Source organism: Melospiza melodia, unplaced genomic scaffold, assembly GCF_035770615.1.
Source record: "Melospiza melodia melodia isolate bMelMel2 unplaced genomic scaffold, bMelMel2.pri scaffold_204, whole genome shotgun sequence".
NCBI classification, from domain to species: Eukaryota; Metazoa; Chordata; class Aves; order Passeriformes; family Passerellidae; genus Melospiza; species Melospiza melodia.
Genome location: NW_026948542.1, coordinates 32,817 through 42,152, shown reverse-complemented (window position 1 = coordinate 42,152; position 9,336 = coordinate 32,817). Strand labels below are relative to the sequence as shown.

The window sequence follows — 9,336 nt, the reverse complement described above, 5'->3', positions numbered from 1 at the left end:
TTCTTTCAGGTGCAGCTGCATTCCATGTGTGGCAGAGGGTCAGGGTTAGGAGGTGCCGGGCCTTCTTAGGAGCGCGGTGAGTAGCAGAGTGGTGGGGTTTTGGGTGATGCGGTGCCAAGATCAGGCCCTGATGTTTGGTTCTCTTTAATCTAGCTGTCTGAGAGACACCAGCCTGGTGCCAGCAGGACCTTCCCAGCTGACGAGGTGGCCTTTCTTTGCACCTGACAGGGACCAGCATCCCCAGATGTCTGAGAGATAAGTAGAGGGCTGTGACCCACAGAGGGGATGAAGGCATGGTGCTGGTTTGGGAATGACCGGGAGGCGTTTTTGAGTCCAATTTTGGGGGAGGGGGGGTAGTGTGTTCATGAAGTGGCCCCTTAGGCCCCATAAAAGCAAAGTCTCACTTTTGATCCCAGTGCTGAGGTGTGCAGGGCAGAGCAGTCCCGGTGTGTCTCGTGTCACTTGTCTGTTGTGCATTATGTGTTGTTTGTGTATCCCATGTCTTTTACCTTAGGGGGGCCTGTCAGAAACCTTGGCATCCTTGTTAGCATCTGTGATCACTGCATTCCTTGGCCTGGCACCTGGGCCAGTGAACTTTTGACTGGGGAGCTCAGACAGGCATCAGACTCTCTTCTGTCTTTGGAAGCATCCAGTCAGGTGTCTTGTCAGGTCTTGTTCTGAGCTGTACGGACAGCTATGCCCCACCTGGATCCATTATGGTGGATTAGGACTTATAAGAATGTGAGGGCAGGCAGAGGATTCCGACCATAGGATTCCTAGGCATCGATCTTTGCTCTTCTTGGAATAAATCCTTCAGTTAGCATCTTCTTCCTCCAGGGTTCTCTGAGCCTCATCAGCTGACCGTCAGTTTGAACACAGTCATCTCCTTTTGCGTTCTCTCAGTCCTTGCTGCCATTTTCCTTGCCAAGAGATTTCTGTTCCTGTTGTGTCCCCGTTGTCTGTCCTGTCCTGTCTGTCCTGTGTCACGGGTGTCAGCACACATTTTTGCCGGGGCTGCTCTGCCCTGCCGCACAGCCTGGTGCAATAGGAGAAGTCCTGGGGACTTGGAATTTGTAATGTGGGGTGTAGTTGGACTCTAGATGGGATTTGTAGATGGACACATCATATCTGGAGCTCTTCAGTTATCCTGCAACAGTGTGACTCTTGTCCTAACTTTTTTTCCAGAATCAGATGGATTAAATCTTTGCCAGGGGGCCCCATCCCGGGTGAGGGGATTGCCCCGAGCAGGTGAGGCCCCATTTGTCTCTGCAGCAGAAGTGTGTATGATGACTGTGTTACAGCTCTGTTCTTTGTCTTTCTTTTTAGGAAATAAATCTGGATTCCAGCAGCCAAGGTGGGCAGCGGAGAGAAGTGGTTGTTATTGCTCAGCTCTGAAGCACAACAATTTTTCAGCAGATTGATCGTGTCACAAGAGGGATCTGCCCAGTGTCAAGGATGATGTTTGAGATTGAGGCTTCAGGTGAGTTGAGGATTGTGACTGGGAGAGGGAGGGTGTTCAGGTATCCAGTTAGGAGTTCTTGGGAGGGGGTTTGCAGGCAGCAGGGTGAGAAAGGGTGTTGATTTGAGGGGCCCTCCCGCCACAAGGCTGTTCAGAAGCCTAGCAGAGGCATTGCCATGTCTTAGAGCACACAAGGTCATCCACTGCACTCACAGCAATGCCATTTAACTTTGCCTTTCTCTTACCCAGGTGCCACTCCTAAGGAAGGCCGCAGTCTTGGAATCAGGATGAAGCTGGAGCCTGAGGGAGCCAGGCACGCTCAGGAAAGGGCAAGTAGCTGCCTTGGTGGGATTTGGCCCACATAACTCTGGACTCACACTTTGGTTTTGGTTTTCTTTATTGTAGCTGACTGAGAGGCTAACAGGCCATCAGAGAGCCTTCCGAGGCAGACTCATTTCAGGTGCAGCGTGGATTCCCATCGCCTATCATCCAAAAGATAAGTTTGGGGCCACGGCCTGGAGATGGGAGTGTATCAGGTTGGGAGTTCTTGTGCCAGAAATAAAATTGGCAGTGGGAAAAGCATTCTTCTCCAAGGGCCTCTTAGGACAGGTAAAGGGAGAGGCTCTACTTTTGATGGCAGATGTCAGGCGGGCAGTGCAGAACAGCTCTGGTCTGTCTGGTGTTGTCTCGTGTGCTGTGTTACCTGGTGTGTCTTTGGGGTCCCTTTTGCCTTTTCCCCTCGAGGCCCTCACCACAAGCATGATGTGTCGTGTTTCTTGTCCCCCCTGTTGGTCGCGTTCCGTTTCACGGGTGTGTGCTCACATTTGTGCCGGAGCTGTTCTGCCCTGCTGCATGGCGTGCTTCAGTAGGACAAACCCTGGGGAGTTGAAATTTGTAATGTGGGCTGTACTAGGGCTCTAGATGCTATTCCTAGATTGACATAAGGTGTTTGCAGCTTGTGAGTTACCCTGGTGGTGTTTGACATATGTTCTAATTTTCTTTCAGGTGCAGCTGCATTCCATGTGTGGCAGAGGGTCAGGGTTAGGAGGTTCCGGGCCTTCTTAGGAGCGCGGTGAGTAGCAGAGTGGTGGGGTTTTGGCCGATGCGGTGCCAAGGTCAGGCACTGATGTTTGGTTCTCTTTAATCTAGCTATCTGAGAGACACTAGCCCGGTGCCAGCAGGACCTTCCCAGGTGACGAGGTGGCCTTTCTATGCACCTGACAGGGACCAGCATCCCCAGATGTCTGAGAGATAAGTAGAGGGCTGTGACCCACAGTGGGGATGAAGGCATGGTGCTGGTTTGGGAATGACTGGGAGGGGTTTTTGAGTCCAATTTGGGGGGGGGGGGTAGTGTGTTCATGAAGTGGCCCCTTAGGCCCCATAAAAGCCAAGTCTCACTTTTGATCCCAGTGCTGAGGTGTGCAGGGCAGAGCAGTCCCGGTGTGTCTCGTGTCACTTGTCTGTTGTGCATTATGTGTTGTTTGTGTATCCCATGTCTTTTACCTTAGGGGGGCCTGTCAGAAACCTTGGCATCCTTGTTAGCATCTGTGATCACTGCATTCCTTGGCCTGGCACCTGGGCCAGTGAACTTTTGACTGGGGAGCTCAGACAGGCATCCGACTCTCTTCTGTCTTTGGAAGCATCCAGTCAGGTGTCTTGTCAGGTCTTGTTCTGAGCTGTACGGACAGCTATGCCCCACCTGGATCCATTATGGTGGATTAGGACTTGTAAAAAATGTGAGGGCAGGCAGAGGATTCTGACCATAGGATTCCTAGGCATCGATCTTTGCTGTTCTTGGAATAAATCCTTCAGTTAGCATCTTCTTCCTCCAGGGTTCTCTGAGCCTCATCAGCTCACCATCGGTCTCAGCTCGGTCATCTCCTTTTGCGTTCTCTCAGTCCTTGCAGCCATTTTCCTTGCCAAGAGATTTCTGTTCCTGTTGTGTCCCCGTTGTCTGTCCTGTCTTGTCTGTCCTGTGTCACGGGTGTCTGCACACATTTGTGCCGGGGCTGCTCTGCCCTGCGGCATAGCCAGCTGCGATAGGAGAAGTCCTGGGGACTTGGAATGTGTAATGCGGGGTGTAGTTGGACTGTAGGTGGGATTTGTAGATGGACACATCATATCTGGAGCTCCTCAGTTATCCTGCAACAGTTTGACTCTTGTCCTACCTTTTTTTTCAGATTCAGATGGATTAAATCTGTGCCAGAGGGCCCCATCCCGGGTGAGGGGATTGCCCCGAGCAGGTGAGGCCCCATTTGTTTCTGCAGCAGAAGTGTGTATGGTGACTGTGTTACAGCTCTGTTCTTTGTCTTTCTTTTTAGGAAGTCAATCTGGATGCCTGCAGTCAAGGTGGGCAGGGGAGAGAAGTGGTTGTTATCGCTCAGCTCTGAAGCACAACCATTTTTCAGGAGATTCATCATGTCACAAGAGGGATCTGCCCAGTGTCAAGGATGATGTTTGAGATTGAGGCTTCAGGTGAGTTGAGGATTGTGACTGGGAGAGGGAGGGTGTTCAGGTATCCAGTTAGGAGTTCTTGGGAGGGGGTTTGCAGGCAGCAGGGTGAGAAAGGGTGTTTATTTGTTTATTTGAGGGCCCCTCCCCCCAAGGCTGTTCAGAAGCCTAGCAGAGGCATTGCCATGTCTTACAGCACACAAGGTCATCCACTGCACTCACAGGAATGCCATTTAACTTTGCCTTTCTCTAACCCAGGTACCACCCCTAATGAAGGCCACATCCTTGGAATCAGGATGAAGCTGGAGCCTGAGGGAGCCAGGCACGCTCAGGAAAGGGCAAGTAGCTGCCTTGCAGGGATTTGGCCCACATAAGTCTGAACTCATACTTTGGTTTTGGTTTTCTTTATTGTAGCTGACTGGGAGGCTAACAGGCCATCACAGAGCCCTCCGAGGCAGACTCATTTCAGGTGCAGCGTGGATTCCCCTCACCAATCATCCAAAAGATAAGTTTGGGGCCATGGCCTGGCGATGGGAGTGTAGCAGGTTGGGAGTTCTTGGGGCAGAGTTAAAAACCAGCAGAGGGAAAAGCATTCTTCTCCAAGGGCCTGTTAGGACAGCTAAAGGGAGAGGCTCTTCTTTTGATGGCAGCTTTCAGGCGGGCAGTGCAGAACAGCTCCGGTCTGTGTCCTGTTGTCTGGTGTGCTGTGTTCCCTAGTGTGTCTTTGGGGTCCCTTTTGCCCTCTTCCCTCGATGCCCTCACCACAAGCATGATGTGTTGTGTTTGGTGTCCCCCTGTTTGTCACGTTCTGTGTCACTGGTGTCTGCAGGTATTTGTGCCGGAGCTGTTCTGCCCTGCTGCATGGCGTGCTTCAGTAGGACAAACCCTGGGGAGTTGGAATTTGTGATGTGGGCTGTACTTGGGCTCTAGGTGCTATTCCTAGGTTTACATAAGGTGTTTCCAGCTTGAAAGTTAAAGTTATTGTGGAGGTGCGTGACATATGTTCTAACTTTCTTTCAGGTGTGGATGCATTGCATCCATGGCAGAGGGTCAGGGTTAGGAGGTGCTGGGCATTCCTAGGAGCATAGTGAGTAGCAGAGTGGTGGGGTTTTGGCCGATGCGGTGCCAAGGTCAGGCACTGATGTTTGGTTCTCTTTAATCTAGCTGTCTGAGGGACACCAGCCCGGTGCCAGCAGGACCTTCCCAGGTGACGAGGTGGCCTTTCTTTGCACCTGACACAGGCATCCCCTGATGTCTGAGAGATAAGCAGAGGGCTGCAACCCTCAGAGGGGATGAACGTGGGGTGCTTTTTCAGGACTCCCTGAGGTGGGGGTCTGAGTTGGCTCTGGCAATGAGGTTAGCCAAGATGTTGCCCCTTAGGCCCCATAAAAGCAAAGTCTCCCTTTTGGTCACAGTGCTGAGGTGCGCAGCATGGCAGAGCAGTCCCGGTGTGTCTCGTGTCACTCGTCTTTTGTGTATTGTGTGTTGCCTGGATATCTCATGTCTCTTATCTTAGCCCTGTGAGGGGCCTCTCAGAACCCTTTCCTAGCATCCGTGATCTCAGCGTTCCTCGCCCTGGCACCCATGCCATAGATCTTTTGACTTGGGAGCTCACACAGGCATCAGAAATGCATCTCTCTTTAGAAGCGTCCAGTCAGATGTCTTGTCATGTCTTGTTCTGAGCTGTACGGACAACCGTGCTGCGCAATGATCCATTATAGCAGAGTAGGACTTGTAAGGATGTGAGGTTAGGGAGAGGATTCTGACTGTAGGATTCTCGGGCATCCATCTTTGCAGTTTTTGGAATAAATCATTCTGTTTGCATCTTCTTCCTCCAGGGTTCTCTGAGCCTCATCAGCTCGCCATCAGCTTCAACTCTTCTTCTTTTGCATTCTCTCAGTCCTTGCAGCCATTTTCCTTGCTAAGAGATTTCCGTTCCTGTTGTGTCCCCAGTGTTTGTCACGTCTTGTCTGTCCTGTGTCATGGGTGTCTGCACACATTTGTGCTGGAGCTGCTGTTCTGCCCTGCTGCATATCCTGGTGCAATATGAGAAGTCTCAGGGACTTGGAATTTGTAATGTGTAGTTGGATTCTAGATGGGATTTGTAGATGGACACAGGATACGTGGAGCCCATAAGTTATCCTGCAGCCCTTTCACTTTCATCCTAACTTTCTTTTAGTTGCAGAAGGATAAATCCAGGGCAGAGCCCCCCATTCTGGGTGAGGGGATTCCCCTGTGAAGGTCAGTCACTGTTTGTCTCTGCAGAGGAAGCATAAATTGTGGCTGCTGCAGCTCTGCTCTTTGTCTTTATTTTTAGGAAGTCAAGGCAGAGAGCAGCTGTCAAGGCTGAGTGGGCAAGGTGAGCATTGAGTAGGGTACCGAAACAGTTGTTATTGCTGAGGTCTCAGTTTCTGGTGCAGCTCTAGGTACGTATTATTCCTCTTTTTATTTTAGATGGACTGCTTGCCATCTATCCTAGCCCAGCATGCCCATGCCAGGTGGGTTCAAGCTTAAGGTATCAGTGTAGCATACTTGTCAGGGTTGGGAGGTTGTGTTTTCACAGTATCTCAGCATGCTTTTCTGCTTTGTTTCTTTGCAGGTGCTGTCGCTGCCCTAGGCATGCCGGGGAAGAGAGGAGGGCAGGTGACTCGGAGTTTAGGCGGGCTGATTCCTAGGTGAGTGTTATGCAGCAGCATGCTAAGTGTGTACATTTTCTTTTTGCAGGTATCTTCCGGGCGGCCTCTGGAGTCAAATCAAGACTTGAGGTGAGCTGGGGCAGGGGTGCGAAGGAGTCCCGGGGATTACTGTTTTTGAGGGCAATAGTCACGTTTTCTGTTTTGCCTTAGGTACCCTGGGCAGGCTTGTAGCCACAGCTTGGAAGCGGCAGCACCGAAGCGCACACATTGAGAACGTCTCAACGTCCACGTCCGACCGAGGATGGATTTTGTCTGCTTGTCTTCCAAAAGCTAAGTGTCGGGGCCAGTGGTTGGGAGAAGGGGAAAAGCCTTTACTATCACAGGAGGCAATCTGATGTCAGCTTAGCGGAGAGGTCTGTAGTGGGACAGGCTCCCTGGAAGTAAAGGGAGAGGGTTTCTCCTCAGCCTCACCAGAGCCTTTGCCAGGCAGGGCAATTCCTACCCATCTCCACATTCTCGTGAACTTTGTGTCATCAGCCTTCTTCGACTTGACGTCGTCACGGCTCTTTCCCCCGTGGAGCTCGCCTTCAGGTCCGGAGCTGTAGCTGCAGTCACCTGGCAGTCCGCTTCCTTCTCTAGGCTTGCTGAGCCTCTCGAGCATCCTCCTAACTGCTTTGGCCCTAACTTCCTTTAATGAGTTGCATTTCATCATCACGTGCTGTTGTCATAGGGCTTCCTTTCCCTTGGCCTCATTGGCCTCTGGCTCGTCTTGTGCTAGGACTCTCGGGTCCCTAAAGGGAAAGTGCCAAGCAGTTGCAACTTGTCTCTGTGTTATGTCATCTGTGTCTATGTTATGGTGTGTGTGTCCATTGTCTTCCACGGCATAGGCCTTTGTTACATCTCAATGCTTTATCGGCTCTCTTCTGTGCCATGTTCTACTCACATTCCTTGCCGGATATCCCTTATTCCAGCATCTTTACATTTTTACTCTTTGAGACAGGAATGTCTCACAGGGACAAGATGTTCTCATCCATCTTCCTTCTCACTATCAGCTTTGGTAGTGCTTTTTTTTCCATTTTCTTGGACTTCTAGAGGGAGCATCTTACACCCTCCTCACGTGACTGCAGTTGTTCTATAGGTTCCATCTTCTCAAAGGGTACAGGGCTCAATAAGTAATCTTCCAGAGAGTTTTCTTAAGTCGTGGTTTATATTGTATGTTCCTATGTTGGCTTATATTGTATGTACTTACATACAGTATAAGTACGTACAGTATAAGCCAGCATAGGTACATGCAATGTAAGTGCATTGCCTTATATTGTCTGTACTTACACTGCATGTAAGCATGTCGCCTTATATTGTGTGTACTTACACTCTGTGTACACTTGCACTGTATGCGTCAGCTTACATTGTGTGTAGACTGTACCACTTATGATCGGAGCTGCCCTGCCCTGGCACATAGTCACAGTTAGGTAGAACAGTTATAACAACTTTACTGTTCATCTGTCTTTTGTGGGATTTTGGGTAGAAAATTCATCAGTCCAGAGTGGGGACAAGTCCTAGCTGTCAGATAGCCACTTGTTGACCCTTCCTGTTGTCTCACAGGTCGCCGAGGCTGCTGATTTCCCCAGGATCTGCCATTTAGCTCAAGGAGCGGCAGCCAGAAGATGTGTCAAAGCACCTTCTTCAGCATCTCAGGGAAGGGCCACAGTGAGCGTGTAAGAAGGAGTGTGTGTGAGAGCACGTGGCTGTGTCTGTCTGCTCGTCTCTGCGTGTGTGAGCGCATGCTGACTGGATTTAACCTTGTGTATATGACTTTTGCTTTTCAGGTTTTGCAACTCATTGTTAAATTGAGAATAAAAAATCCCCAGCTGCCTTCCACCCTGGCTGTTTTTTTTTTTTGGTCCCGGCCAAGTAAAAACCCAGAAAAATACTCCAAGATAGGCTAGAAAAGGCCCAAAAAACCCAGTAAAAAAACCCAAGATGGGCAAGAAAAACCCAGAAAAAAGCAGAAAAAACCCCAAAATGGGCAACAAAGAAACCCCACAAAAATCCAGGAAAAAAACTGCAAGATGGGGAAGAAAAAAATCAAGAAAAAACCCAGAACAATCCCAGGGAAAAAATCTCAAGAGGGGCAAGAGCAAACCCGGGAAAAAAAGCTAAAAACCCCAAGATGGGCAAGAAAAGCCCAGAAAAAACCCAGAAAAAAAAAAAAAAAAAAAACCAGGAAAAAGAAACCGGAAGAACTCCCAAGGTGGGCAAGGAAAACCCAGAAAAAACCAAGGAAAAAAACCAAACATGGGCGAGAATACCCAGAAAAAAACCCCAAGATGGGCAAGAAAAAACGCAGAAAACACCCACAGAAAACCAGGAAAAAACCTCAAGATGGGCAAGAAGAATCCCAAAAAACCCCCACAAGATGGACCAGGAAAAACCAGGAAAAATAAACCAGGAAAAAAAAACGGAAAAAAAATCCCAAGATGGGCAAGGAAAAACCCAGAAAGAAACCAAGAACAAAAACCCCAGACTGGCAGGAAAAAAACGCAAAAAAAAAAAACCAAGATGGGCAAGGAGAAGATCCTCAAAAAACCCAGAAAAATCACAGAAAATCCCCCCAAGATGGGCAAGAAAAGAAGCAAGATGGACCAGAAAAAAACCTGAAAAAGCCAAGAAAAAAAAAAAGGAAAAAAACCACCAAGATGGGCAAGAAAAAACCCAGAAAAAAACCCAGAAAAAAAAATTCAAGATGGGCAAGAATAAACCTGGAAAAAACCCCGCAAGACTGGCAAAAAA

The 9,336-nt window shown here is 49.5% G+C and overlaps 1 long non-coding RNA gene across 2 annotated transcripts; it reads left to right on the top strand.

Moving 5' to 3' along the window:
• Window positions 1-5,908: 5,908 nt before the first annotated feature.
• LOC134433566 (uncharacterized) lies at window positions 5,909-8,424 on the top strand. Of its 2 annotated transcripts, XR_010031637.1 has the most exons (6): window positions 5,909-6,269; window positions 6,365-6,408; window positions 6,510-6,553; window positions 6,635-6,675; window positions 6,757-8,261; window positions 8,373-8,424. It is a non-coding gene; the product is annotated as an uncharacterized LOC134433566 (long non-coding RNA). The 2 variants fall into 2 exon arrangements; XR_010031636.1 differs by having other exon boundaries at window positions 6,757-8,424.
• Window positions 8,425-9,336: the final 912 nt, after the last annotated feature.